Source organism: Mustelus asterias, chromosome 17 (genome assembly GCF_964213995.1).
Source record: "Mustelus asterias chromosome 17, sMusAst1.hap1.1, whole genome shotgun sequence".
Classification (NCBI taxonomy): domain Eukaryota; kingdom Metazoa; phylum Chordata; class Chondrichthyes; order Carcharhiniformes; family Triakidae; genus Mustelus; species Mustelus asterias.
This window is the reverse complement of record NC_135817.1, coordinates 7,536,769-7,549,337: the sequence shown is the minus strand read 5'-3', so window position 1 is coordinate 7,549,337 and position 12,569 is coordinate 7,536,769. Positions and strand designations below refer to the sequence as shown.

The following is a 12,569-nucleotide window of genomic DNA, read 5'->3' as shown; positions in this document are numbered from 1 at the left end:
GAATAGACTGCTAGCTCCTGTAAGACTATTATAGGAACACACTGCCAGCCCTGTAAGACTGTACTATAGGAACATTTTGTCAACTCCCCTAACTGTACTATCGGAACACTGTCAGCTCCTGTGAGACTGCACTATGGAAATACATTGTCAGATCCTATAAGACTGTACTTGAGGAACACAGTCGGCTGCTGTAAGACTATTATAGGAACACATTGTCAGCTCCTGTAAGACTGTGCTATAGGAACGCACTTTCAGGATCTGGAAGTCTGTACGATAGGAACACACTGTCAATACCTCATAGAATCCCTACAGTACAGAAGGAGGCCATTCGGCCCATCGAGTCTGCACCGACCACAATCCCACCCAGGCCCTACCCCCACATATTTACCCGCTAATCCCTCTAACCTACACATCTCAGGACTCTAAGGGGCAATTTTTAACCTGGCCAATCAACCTAACCCGCACATCTTTGGACATTTGTGAGTAGAGTTTTCAGAACAGATTATTTGACGTGGATTGGTCTGAAGCGTCTTCAGTGAGACGGAAGCTTTTAATACAAAGACTTATTTTTTCACCCTTGCAGTTACATAGAATCAAGCAGGCAGGTAAAAGCCTCAAAGGTGAGCTGTGTAATTGTACTGATGTTGAGGTTACAGTGTGGCGGAGGCTTGAGCTCGACTGAGTGCTCTTTCAGTTGTGAGATATGAAATGCTTTAGGTTTTCCTGTGCTTGTGAAAGGTATTTTTTCTTTTTCTCTCCTCCCCCTCCTTTGATTTTGTAAAGAGAACAGTCATGTTTTCAAAGCATAATGTTGCTGGTGTTTTTTTCTCTACGAAAGCACCTCTGTTATTTCCAGCAAGTAAAACCAATGTACTGGTGTTGCTTTCAGCTGTGTGCCTGATGTTTCTGTTGTCAGCACTGGTTTATTTGTACACAGTGGCTGTACAGAGGTTCTGTGCTGCTTAAGGACAGACTTTGATATCCTGATTCAGTCTTAATTAGATGACAAATTGACGACAAACACATTGCCAAATGAAACTTAACGCCCAAGTTGGGCATCTGGTATGTTTCAGTGTTGAGCAGTCTGCAAAAAGACAAAAGAACATTTGATTTTGATTTGATTTGATTTATTATTGTCACATGTATTGGCATACAGTGAAAAGTATTGTTTCTTGCGTGCTACACAGACACAGCATACTGTTCATAGAGAAGGAAAGGAGAGAGTGCAGAAAGTAGTGTTACAGTCATAGCTAGGGTGTAGAGAAAGATCAACTTAGTGTGAGGTAGGTCCATTCAAAGTCTAGTGGCAGCAGGGAAGAAGCTGTTCTTGAGTCAGTTGGTACGTGACCTCAGACTTTTGTATTGTCTTCCCATAAGACCATAAGACATAGGAGCGGAAGTAAGGCCATTCGGCCCATCGAGTCCACTCCACCATTCAATCATGGTTGATTTCAACTCCATTTACCCGCTCTCTCCCCACAGCCCTTAATTCCTCGAGAAATCAAGAATTTATCAATTTCTGTCTTGAAGACGCTCAACGTCTCGGCCTCCACAGCCCTCTGTGACAATGAATTCCACAGACCTACCACTCTCTGGCTGAAGAAATTTCTCCTCATCTCTGTTCTAAAGTGACTCCCTTTTATTCTAAGGCTGTGCCCCGCGTCCTAGTCTCCCCTGCTAATGGAAACAACTTCCCTACGTCCATCCTATCTAAGCCGTTCATTATCTTGTAAGTTTCTATTAGATCTCCCCTCAACCTCCTAAACTCCAATGAATATAATCCCACAATCCTCAGACGTTCATCGTATGTCAGGCCTACCATTCCTGGGATCATCCGTGTGAATCTCCGCTGGACCCGCTCCAGTGCCAGTATGTCCTTCCTGAGGTGTGGGGCCCAAAATTGCTCACAGTACTCCAAATGGGGCCTAACCAGTGCTTTATAAAGCCTCAGAAGTACATCCCTGCTTTTGTATTCCAAGCCTCTTGAGATAAATGACAACATTACATTTGCTTTCTTAATTACGGACTCAACCTGCAAGTTTACCTTTAGAGAATCCTGGACTAGGACTCCCAAGTCCCTTTGCACTTTAGCATTATGAATTTTGTCACCGTTTAGAAAATAGTCCATGCCTCTATTCTTTTTTCCAAAGTGCAAGACCTCGCACTTGCCCACGTTGAATTTCATCAGCCACTTCCTGGACCACTCTCCTAAACTGTCTAAATCTTTCTGCAGCCTCCCCACCTCCTCAATACTACCTGCCCCTCCACCTATCTTTGTATCATCGGCAAACTTGGCCAGGATGCCCCCAGTCCCGTCATCTAGATCGTTAATATATAAAGAGAACAGCTGTGGCCCCAAAACTGAACCCTGCGGGACACCACTTGTCACCGGTTGCCACTCTGAGAAAGAACCTTTTATCCCAACTCTCTGCCTTCTGTCTGACAGCCAATCGTCAATCCATGTTAGTACCTTGCCTCGAATACCATGGGCCCTTATTTTACTCAGCAGTCTCCCGTGAGGCACCTTGTCAAAGGCCTTTTGGAAGTCAAGATAGATAACATCCATTGGCTCTCCTTGGTCTAACCTATTTGTTATCTCTTCAAAGAACTCTAACAGGTTTGTCAGGCACGACCTCCCCTTACTAAATCCATGCTGACTTGTCCTAATCCGACCCTGCACTTCCAAGAATTTAGAAATCTCATCCTTAACGATGGATTCTAGAATTTTGCCAACAACTGAGGTTAGGCTAATTGGCCTATAATTTTCCATCTTTTTTCTTGTTCCCTTCTTGAACAGTGGGGTTACAACAGCGATTTTCCAATCCTCTGGGACTTTCCCTGACTCCAGTGACTTTTGAAAGATCATAACTAACGCCTCCACTATTTCTTCAGCTATCTCCTTTAGAACTCTAGGATGTAGCCCATCTGGGCCCGGAGATTTATCAATTTTCAGACCTTTTAGTTTCTCTAGCACTTTCTCCTTTGTGATGGCAACCATATTCAACTCTGCCCCCTGACTTTCCCGACAGAAGAAGGTGGAAGAGAGAATATCCGGGGTGCGTGGGGTCCTTAATTTTGCAACATTGACCTGATTTTACTCCAATTATTTTAGAGGAAAGAATGTTATGGAGGAGGACTGGTTACTCAAAGCAACTCCCAATTTCAAATTCAGCCTTCTGAAAAGTTATCTCCATTTAATAAGTGCCAGTCAAATCTTTAGCTGGTTCACTGGATCTTCTCACTGCTAGACTACGCTATAGAACCTCCAATGGGTAAGATCGAGAACTGTTCAATGAAACTCGCTCAAGAGCCAATATGGACCCTTTCAGCTGCAGGAAATCATGAAAGCAGATTGTGTGTGCTTTGAAGGAGTGAATCCTCAAAAACATTCTGTCAAGTAAGCGAAAAGGTCAGTTGTCCATCCGATAACAACCCTCCCACACCAACGTCCCAATATGTTTCTGAAAGCACCCAGCTTCCTTTAATCCACTGCTTTAGGAAGGAAATCACTTTCCTCTGAGTAAAATGCAGATTCTACAATCTGTTGGATTTCTCATGTTTAAAATTATGTTCTCTAGTCATACACACTGACCTACTCTGACACACTAGTCTGGATTTCCCTTATCTTTACTACTTTGTGTTTTATATACCTTGACAATGTTTCACTTGAACCACCAGAGCTCTGGTCTCTCTAATCTTTCATTGTAATTCAGCCCCACCAGGTTGGAGCTTGTTCTTGTTGTTGTACCCACTCCATCTTCCACACATGTGTGACCTTTTAGTAGGTCAGTAACAACAATTCTCCTCTAGATGCAGTCTCACTAATGCACTTTAATACAACACTTTAGCATAACCTCTGGAGCCCTGCACCCTATTGTTTTGATTACATATCCCTTTTAAATTTGCTGTTATCATTCCCTCCATAAAAGATGCATTCTTGATTCCTCTTTGCCTCTGACAGCCACCACATTTCAAATCAAATCAATTACCCCTTGTCACCATTATCTTTCACAACGTTCCAGGTTCAAAATTGTTCAGTCTGAAGAAGAACAAGAACTTCTGCCATTCATATAGTGCCATTCAGGACTTCCAGACATTCCAAAATGCTTTACAGTCAATTAAGTACTTTTCTGACGTCTATTCACTGTTTTAGGAAATATTGCAGCCAATTTACATGCAGCAAGATCCCATAAACAACAATGACATAATTAACATTGTATGTTTATAGCTGTTGGTTATTGGATAAATATTGACCAGGAGACCAGGGAGAGAATTTCCCCGCTTTTCTGGGTCAGTCTTGATGGATGAGCTGTTCTTTTCCTGCTTGTACAAATAGTGCTATGGGACCTTTTTACATCAACTTGAGGGGGCTGAAGGGTCTTCAGTTAAACATTGCATCTGAAAGATGGCACATTGAACAATGCAGCACTCTCCAGCACTGCACTGGAAGTGTCACCCTAGCTTATGTGCTCAACTCTCTGTCGTGGGAATTGAGCCCACCATCTTCTGACTGAAGAGTGTTGTCACTGAGCCCAGGCTGATAACTTCCCTAACAACAATACTGCAATGCCCAAGGTCCTTCGTGATAGCCTGTTGACTGGGCTGTGATTATATTATCTCTTCTTCCCTTTCCCATTGTGGATTTCAATGTGGTTGACTGCTCAATTTAGTAACCTGGATTTTGCATTGGAAATGACAGTAAGATGACCAGACTCACTTTCATTGAGGAGTAAATTGGACAGCAACTTCTAACATCTGTAAGTACGAGGTTGGATATGGAAGTCAGGAAGTTGGACTTGTGCTATTTGATACATTCCATTGAACATAACAGAAAATGTTAGGGCTTCTCCATTTTAGTAAAAGTAAATTATTGAGGGTGTGTTCTAACTTAATTATTGTCAAATAACCGCAGTGGCACTGAAAATTAATTTTGATAAATAGCTAGTATTATTTGTGGGGACATCAGACCTGGAACAGAGGAGGCCATTCAGTCCTTCAAGTATATTCTGCCATTCATTGAAATCATGTCTGATCTGATTATGGTCTCAGGTCTCTACCTTCCTGTCTGTCCTCATCACCCTTGACTACCTTGTCTATCAAAAATCTACCCAAGTCCACCTTGAATAAATTTAGCGCCCACAGCTTTCTGGAGTAGAGAATCGCATAGACTAGCAACCCTTTGAGACATTTTTTTTTTCAGAGGTTCCTTATTTTTAACTGTTCCCCTCGTTCTCTTCTCTCCCACAAGAGGAAACATTTGCCTGATATCTACTCCCTTAGAATTTTCTATGTTCCAATAAGATCCCATTCTTCTAAACTCCGATGGATATACACCCAATCTGTTCAACCTTTCTTCATAAGATTAGCCCCAGGAATGAGTCAAGTGAACCTTGTCTGAATTGCTTCTAATGCAATTATATCCTTTCTTAAATAAGAAATTATTTAATATTCTCGATGCGGTCTCACCAAGGCCCTGTACAGCTGCAGTAGAACTTTATATTCCATTCCATTTGCCTTTCGAATTGCTTATTGTACCTGCATACTAACTTTTTGTGCTTCATGTACCAAAACACCAAGGTCCCTCTGTACCACTGAATTCTGCAATCTCTCACCATTTAAGTAGTATGCTGCTTTTCTGTCCAGAGTGCACAAGTTCACATTTTTCCACGTTATGCCGCATCTATCAAACATTCGCCCACTCATTCAACCTACCTATATCCCTTTGTACACCCTCTATCACCTCTTGACAACTTACTGTCCTACCGGTCATGCTATCATCGGCAGATTTAACTACTATACATTGGTTCCTTTATCCAAATCGCTGATGTAGATTGTAAATATTCGAGGCCCAATACTGACGCCTTTGGCACTCTGCTAGTTACAGCTTGCCAACCTGAAAAAGACCCATTTATCCCTACTCTCTGCCTCCTGTTAGCCAACTAATGTTTTATCTATGCTAATATGTTTTACGCACACGCCCATGAGCTCTTATGTTGTGTAGTAATCTTTGATGTGATTTCCTTATCAATGCCTTTTGGAATTCTAAGTATACCACAGCTACAGGTTCCCCTTCTCCACCTTGACTGTTGTTGATGCTGTTTGATCTCATATGATTTTCTAGGTATTCTGCTCTAACCTCAATAATGGATTCCAGCAATTTCCCCAGGGTAAATGTTGGGCTAACTGGCCTGTAGTTTCCTGCTTTCTGTCTCCCTGCTTTCTTGAATAAAAGTATTACATTTTCTAATTTCCAATCTGTTAGGCCCTTTCTATAATCTAAGGAATTTTGGAAGATGATAACCAATGCCTCTACTATCTCTGCAGCCACTTCTTTTAAAACTCAAGAACACAGGGTCATTTGGTCCTGGAGACTTGTCAGCCTTTAGGTCTATTAGTTTTCCGAGCATCTTTTCCCTGGTGATGGTGATTATTCATCCCTCCCTTTCACAATTTGGTTCTCAAGTATCTGTGGGACATTTCTATAGTTCTTCAGACTTTAATTATTGTTGGAGATTTTTAAAGATATTTAGAATTTGTTCCACTTTTCCCTTTGTCAGTTATTTTCCCCTCTGAATCACTTCTTTCGTTCCCTCTCTTTATTTCACTTTCTGTATATGATTTTTTTCATTCAATTAAATATTTTAACTCCTATTTTCTGGTTTAGACTCTTTTTGCTTATTAAAAAAATCTTCAATCTGATTGGTGAAGGAGATATCCAATTAGTTGCTCTCTTTATACAGTCCCCATCGAGGGTGCTGCGCTTTTCAATTATTTTATCTCAAATTCCAGTGCCAGAACCCACAAAGTCTGGGGAAGTGGAATAAATGGCCGGTGAAGTTCCTTCACCACTGGCCACAAAGTCCGGCCCATTGTGCTGCCGTTTTCACATGATATCCTGAGGGAGATTAAGTTCCACTGGCCACGTAGCTGTCTATGAGGGCTTCTGTGTCCCATTTCTCTGACCCCCCCCCCCCCCCCCCCCCGCCCCTATGAAATGAGAGTGTGTCCCCCCCCGCCCCTATGAAATGAGAGTTTGGGCCAAGCTCCAGTTTGCGATTTGAGAGAAATGTGCGTGTGCTGATCATTAACTAAATAATTTTCAAGGAGATGTCAGTTAGCCTCATAACATTAAAGCTGCTCCTTTCCCTTTATTCCTACCTGACTCAAAAAACCAATCAAGGCACAATCACAGGAAACCGGGGCATGTGGTCCAATCGCTTCTCGGCCTTTTGGCTAAGATCAAGTGTAGTATGGAGAGGATGCTGCACTTGGTTGGGGTCATTGGGTTGCATTGAAGCTTCATATGTTTCATATGAAGCAATTTTTAAAAGCGGCATCTCGGCCTTTTGGCTAAGATGCAAATGAGCCCAAGTCTTGGAGGAGGAACCTCCCCCTTCTCCAATCAGCTTGGCTCATGTAGATCAGGCCCAGGACAGGGTGGTTTGGTCGCTCGCCCTGTCTTGTCAGCCTGGATCTGAAATGTCTCAACTTGTTGAGACTCTGAATTGGATTTGATTTGATTGAATTGGAAAAGTATAAAAAAAAACACAGACATACACTTTCAAATGTAAATAATGGGGTATTCTGTATGTGATAAAGTAGCAGAGGTCATAGAAAACATTCACCTCACAGTTACTTTCACAACAAATTCAGCTTTCTTTTGTTTTTGTACGTTGCAGTCAGTTAGGCAGAGAGTCTCACTGCACAATTCTTGTGTGACTGTGCCACTAGATTTGAAGGTTAAACAAATGTAAAAATCTCATGAAAGAGTGCAAACCAGTTTACAGATATTCGGACTTCCTGTGCTCACCTCACCCCTCAGGGAAAAAAAAACATCATCTGTTCTCTGACCCCCTGACTGCTTAATCTGGGGAGGGAGGTGGGGGGGCGTAATTTAACTTTCCTGTTTTCAATGAAAACAAAAATGTATTTTCTGAGTGCGGGGGATGTTTAACGTTCTGCGCAGTCCTTAAATATTGCCCCTTTGTCTGCTTGCCTCGTATGGGGGGGGAACCTTCCAATTTGGAGAGATTAAAGCTGTTCCTGACAACAGGCAAGTCAGGATGTCGGTCTGCTAAGCATTAGACTGAACTGCCTGCTACACTTCAAAATAACAGAATAAAGATGCAAATTCATAGCAATTTAATTCATTAGTTTAATTAATTAGTCTTCTCGTTTATTAACTTATATAATTGAAATGATCCAGAATGTTTGCTTTTTACCTTTGGGCTGACCTACCCTACTATAATGGGGGATGAAATTAGTAATTTAAAAGAATCGAGCCTCCAAGATGGCTGTAGAACAATATTTGTAAATCTTAACATTGTTTAAATGTAAGAGAAATTACTGAGCACTTGAAGTGCTGGAAAGAATCAAGACATTTCTCTCTGTTTTACTCCCCATCCTGTTTTAAGATGCTGTGTCGCTGTCCTGAAATTTTTCACATAAATTGCTGGTGATAATACCAGAATTGAAGGGTGGAGGTAGTTTGAACATAGCACAGGGACAATCCTATTGGAAAGGAATAGCATCGGAACAGTGAATCAAAACACAGTCTGACAATATTCCTGGACCATTCAAATGCTCAGCATGAAATCATGCTGTGTGACAGTAACACTGACACTGATCACTGGCATTGTGTAAGAACAGTGGTCAGTTTAAAGTGGAGTAGCTGAGGGCACAAGGTGTAAGATGAACTCTGAGCTGTCAGTAGGACATGAACCAGACAACATTTGTTGAAAAAGGGTGGAATGTTGTGCGGCAGGGGGAAGGTTTTGAGTTCAGACAGAAAGCTTCTTCATTGGGTTGTCGCTTAGGGCTACCAGAAAATCGCTCAGCGGGTTTATTCAATGAGTGGCAGAGCTGTACGGATCAGGGAAGTGCCATGTTCCAACCTCCGTCCGTATTGCATGCGCAGTCTCGGCTGGGTGGTTCTTGCGTCCTGCTATTGTCCACAGTGAGATCAGTGTGGCTGCAACCCTCTTCAGGTTGCCATTAGTTTATCTCTTGCTCAATAAACACGTGTGAATATCAGGTGAAAACGAGACTTGGTTCAAGTGTGATGCTGCCTGTGCTGAATAGCCCAACATCACTGGCAGTTAGGGTGGACACGTGGATAATGGTGCCATATCCCAGCAAGAAACAAACAGAATAGAAATGCACAACAATGACAAACGCAGTAGAAAATGACTTCTACCTGAGCATCCACTTTGATTGAGTTACTAATACTGCCGGGGATTTTAGTTCCTGATGGCGCAGCAGCATCTGAGAATGAGGCAATTCAGTTTTCAAAACCATACCTGGCATCCAGAGGATGTTTCCACTAGTCGGAAAAACTAGAATCAGAGGCACAACCTCAGACTAAACGGACGATCCTTTAAAACAGAGATGAGGAGGAATTTCTTCAGCCAGAGAGTGGTGAATCTGTGGAACTCTTTGCTGCAGAAGGCTGTGGAGGCCGGGTCATTGAGTGTCTTTAAGACAGAGATAGATAGGTTCTTGATTAATAAGGGGATCAGGGGTTATGGGGAAAAGGCAGGAGAATGGGGATGGGAAAAATATCAGCCATGATTGTATGGCGGAGCAGACTCGATGGGCCGAGTGGCCTAATTCTGCTCCTATGTCTCATGGTCTTATGGACCATGAAACTCTCAGTGACTGCCTCAAAAGCCCATCTGGTTTACTGATGTCCTTTAGGAATGAATTCTGCTGTCTTTACCTGGTCTAGCCTACATGTGACACCAGACCCACAGCAATGTGGTTAACTCTTGACTGCCGTCTGAAATGGCCAAGCAAGCCACTCAATTCAAGGGCAAATTGAGATGGGCAACAAATGCTGGCCTTGCCAGCGACAGCCACATCCCATGAAATAATAAATTATAAAAACAGGAGTTGGTAGTAAAATCTGAGTAGCACATTCCATATAGTTAGTGATGGCTGTTCTATTGTACTCCTGATGTGGAGATGCCGGTGTTGGAATGGGGTAAACACAGTAAGAGTTTTAACAACAGGTTAAAGTCCAACAGGTTTATTTGGTAGCAAATGCCATTAGCTTTCGGAGCGCTGCTCCTTCGTCACTTGGAGTGGAAATCTGCTTTCAAACAGGGCATACAGAGACACAAAATCAAGTTACAGAGTTAAAATCAAGTTTCTGTAACTTGATTTTGTGTCTCTGCGCCCTGTTTGAGAGCAGATTTCCACTCCATCTGACGAAGGAGCAGCACTCCAAAAGCTAATGGCATTTGCTCCCAAATAAACCTGTTGGACTTTAACCTGCTGTTGTTAAAACTCTTACTATTGTACTCATGCAGAAGACTTATGGGGATATCTGGTACTTTTTCCTATCTCTGTGGGTTTGCTTGTTCCAGGAAAGCACCAGGGTTAGTTCCAAGTGTTTTTGGAACTAGCTTTGTTTGTATGAGGAATTTGCCCTTGTGCAAGTTAGGTGATTTCCAGCACTGATTATAAATAGGGAATTGAAATCAGTGCTTGCCTGCAAGGCTTCAGATGGTGCAAGATATCCAATTGCGCAGATTAATGTTACCTCAGCAATGTAATTGCCCAAAGCTGTGTGTCACTGTTGGAAGTTATGCAGTAATTAACAGTGTTGCGTATTCATGCCACATATAATAATGACGCCCAATTAACTCCTAATTATGAGCCAGTCTGGAGCTTTCAAACAGAGTGTCTTTTACAGTGTTTCATTTGTAGGCTTGTCCTGGAACTTTGTAGCTGGGTGCAGTGTATCCACATCCTGGTGTGTGCAGCAATAGAACACAGCTGAGTTGTGCCAGCAGGCTGTTTTAGTGCACTTTGGGGCAAGATTCTTCCGGAAGAGGATTTCAGTTTGTGTGATGCAAACCAATTGCTGTTGCAGAACAATGGGAGGCAGCCATCCACTCCCGTTGCCATTCTGGGGACATGTTGATGTTGGCCAAGGCTCTGATTATCCTCAATCATTTCTTTCTGTGTGGGATTCTTCCCAATCTGGGCGCTGCTGTAGCTTCCACTCCACTTCCTGCACCAGATTCACAGGCAGTTAGTTAGGCACTGCTCAGAAATCATTTTTTCTAACTTCCTCCAAATCCCAGTCATTGTAATGCCTTGAGTCTCGAGTTCTCAGCAACATGACATTTCCAGCTTTTTGTTTTGTCCCAGGCATTATTTGCATGTATGAAAATATACTGAGGGCAATGAGGGAGCGAACAGCCTGATTGAGAAGGTGTTTTACATAGAGGAGGTTTATTGATACTAGTTTCTTGTTCTGCTGACAGGGTCAACTAACCATTGTTTACTCTTGAGTATCGGGGCCTGGTTACCCATGGGGTGGGAGTGAGTGGAGGACTGGGGTGCTGAGCCTGGACTTGCATTCAAATTCTCACCCATCTTCAGTCTGTCCCAGCTGGAGTGAACTGACCAAGTGCAAACTTAAGGATTCAAAGCTGGGAGTTTTCTGCTCTGAATGGGTCTGTTCCATTAGCCTGCAAGCGTTTTTGTGGGAAGGGCCTTGTTGAATCTTTCTGGCAGGTTCTATGGTGGCAATATACCTGTGCTGATAGAGCAGTGTACAGAACACTGTGTGGAGGGTAGAGGTGAGAGTGTAAATCTTCCCAGCCATTTCTCCTCTCTCACACTGCTGGCTCTCCTCTCACTTCTTGTTTCTGAATTACTCTTATTTTCTCATCTGAGATTGTAAAATAACCAGCCCACATATCAGTTTTGGCTCTTTTCAAAGACAACATTATCAAAATGTTTGCCTCAGAACAAATTGGAATCAAAACAATGAATTGATTCTTAGTACATGGAGCAAATACAAGGTTTATCAGTTGGTATGATATAACTGTACAGTGTCTATCCTGATGCTGTGGCTGCTTGACTTCGCGGTAACGTTTCTCTCCCTCGAGTCAGGAGGTGAATCGTTGAAGTCACGCACCAAGATTTAAGCACATTATCCAGCTGACTTGTTAGTGCAGTGCTGAAACATGACAGGTGGCAAGTGAGGTTTACTCAGGAGGAACAGGTTGGCTCAATGATTCTCAAAGCTCTCCAGCACTGGAGTTTTCCCTGTATTGTTTTTGAGTTGGCTTTGGGCTAATTGATAGAATTTGATAGCTATGATTAGTCAACAACAGCTTTACCATTGTATCATGTGACCAACAGAATGATAGAGGATGGACTGGATGGATCTTTGTTCCTTTTCTCATTTTGCAATGCCTATGAGAGTATATTGCATTGCTGGAGGGGCTATTCTTTGTTATTACATTAGATTGAGGCTTTGCTTGCCTGTTCTGTGATGAAGATTGAAAATCCCATGACAATGAAGAATATGCTATGCTGTCCAATGTTCTACCCCTGACCACCACCTCCAAGACTAATGGGACATTCACTTGCATGTTCCTACAGAGTTCTGTCAAGTACTTGTGAGTTTTTATGAAAGACATAGTGAAGTTTTATAAATACAAATCTTCCTTTTAATTATTTGGGTTGGAACCAATCGCCCCCACATCTCTCCCAAACTCAAACTCTGCCTGGAACTGCTGTGTATGATTTGTCTAATTGAATCTTTTGGG

At 42.5% G+C, this 12,569-nt stretch overlaps 1 protein-coding gene and 1 pseudogene across 7 annotated transcripts in view; both read left to right on the top strand.

Annotated features, from left to right (window-relative positions):
* lrch1 (leucine-rich repeats and calponin homology (CH) domain containing 1) overlaps positions 1-12,569 on the top strand; it is a 209,014-nt gene that overhangs the window by 56,183 nt on the left and 140,262 nt on the right. The window lies entirely within an intron of this gene.
* On the top strand, positions 7,214-7,423 carry LOC144506722 (U2 spliceosomal RNA; annotated as a pseudogene).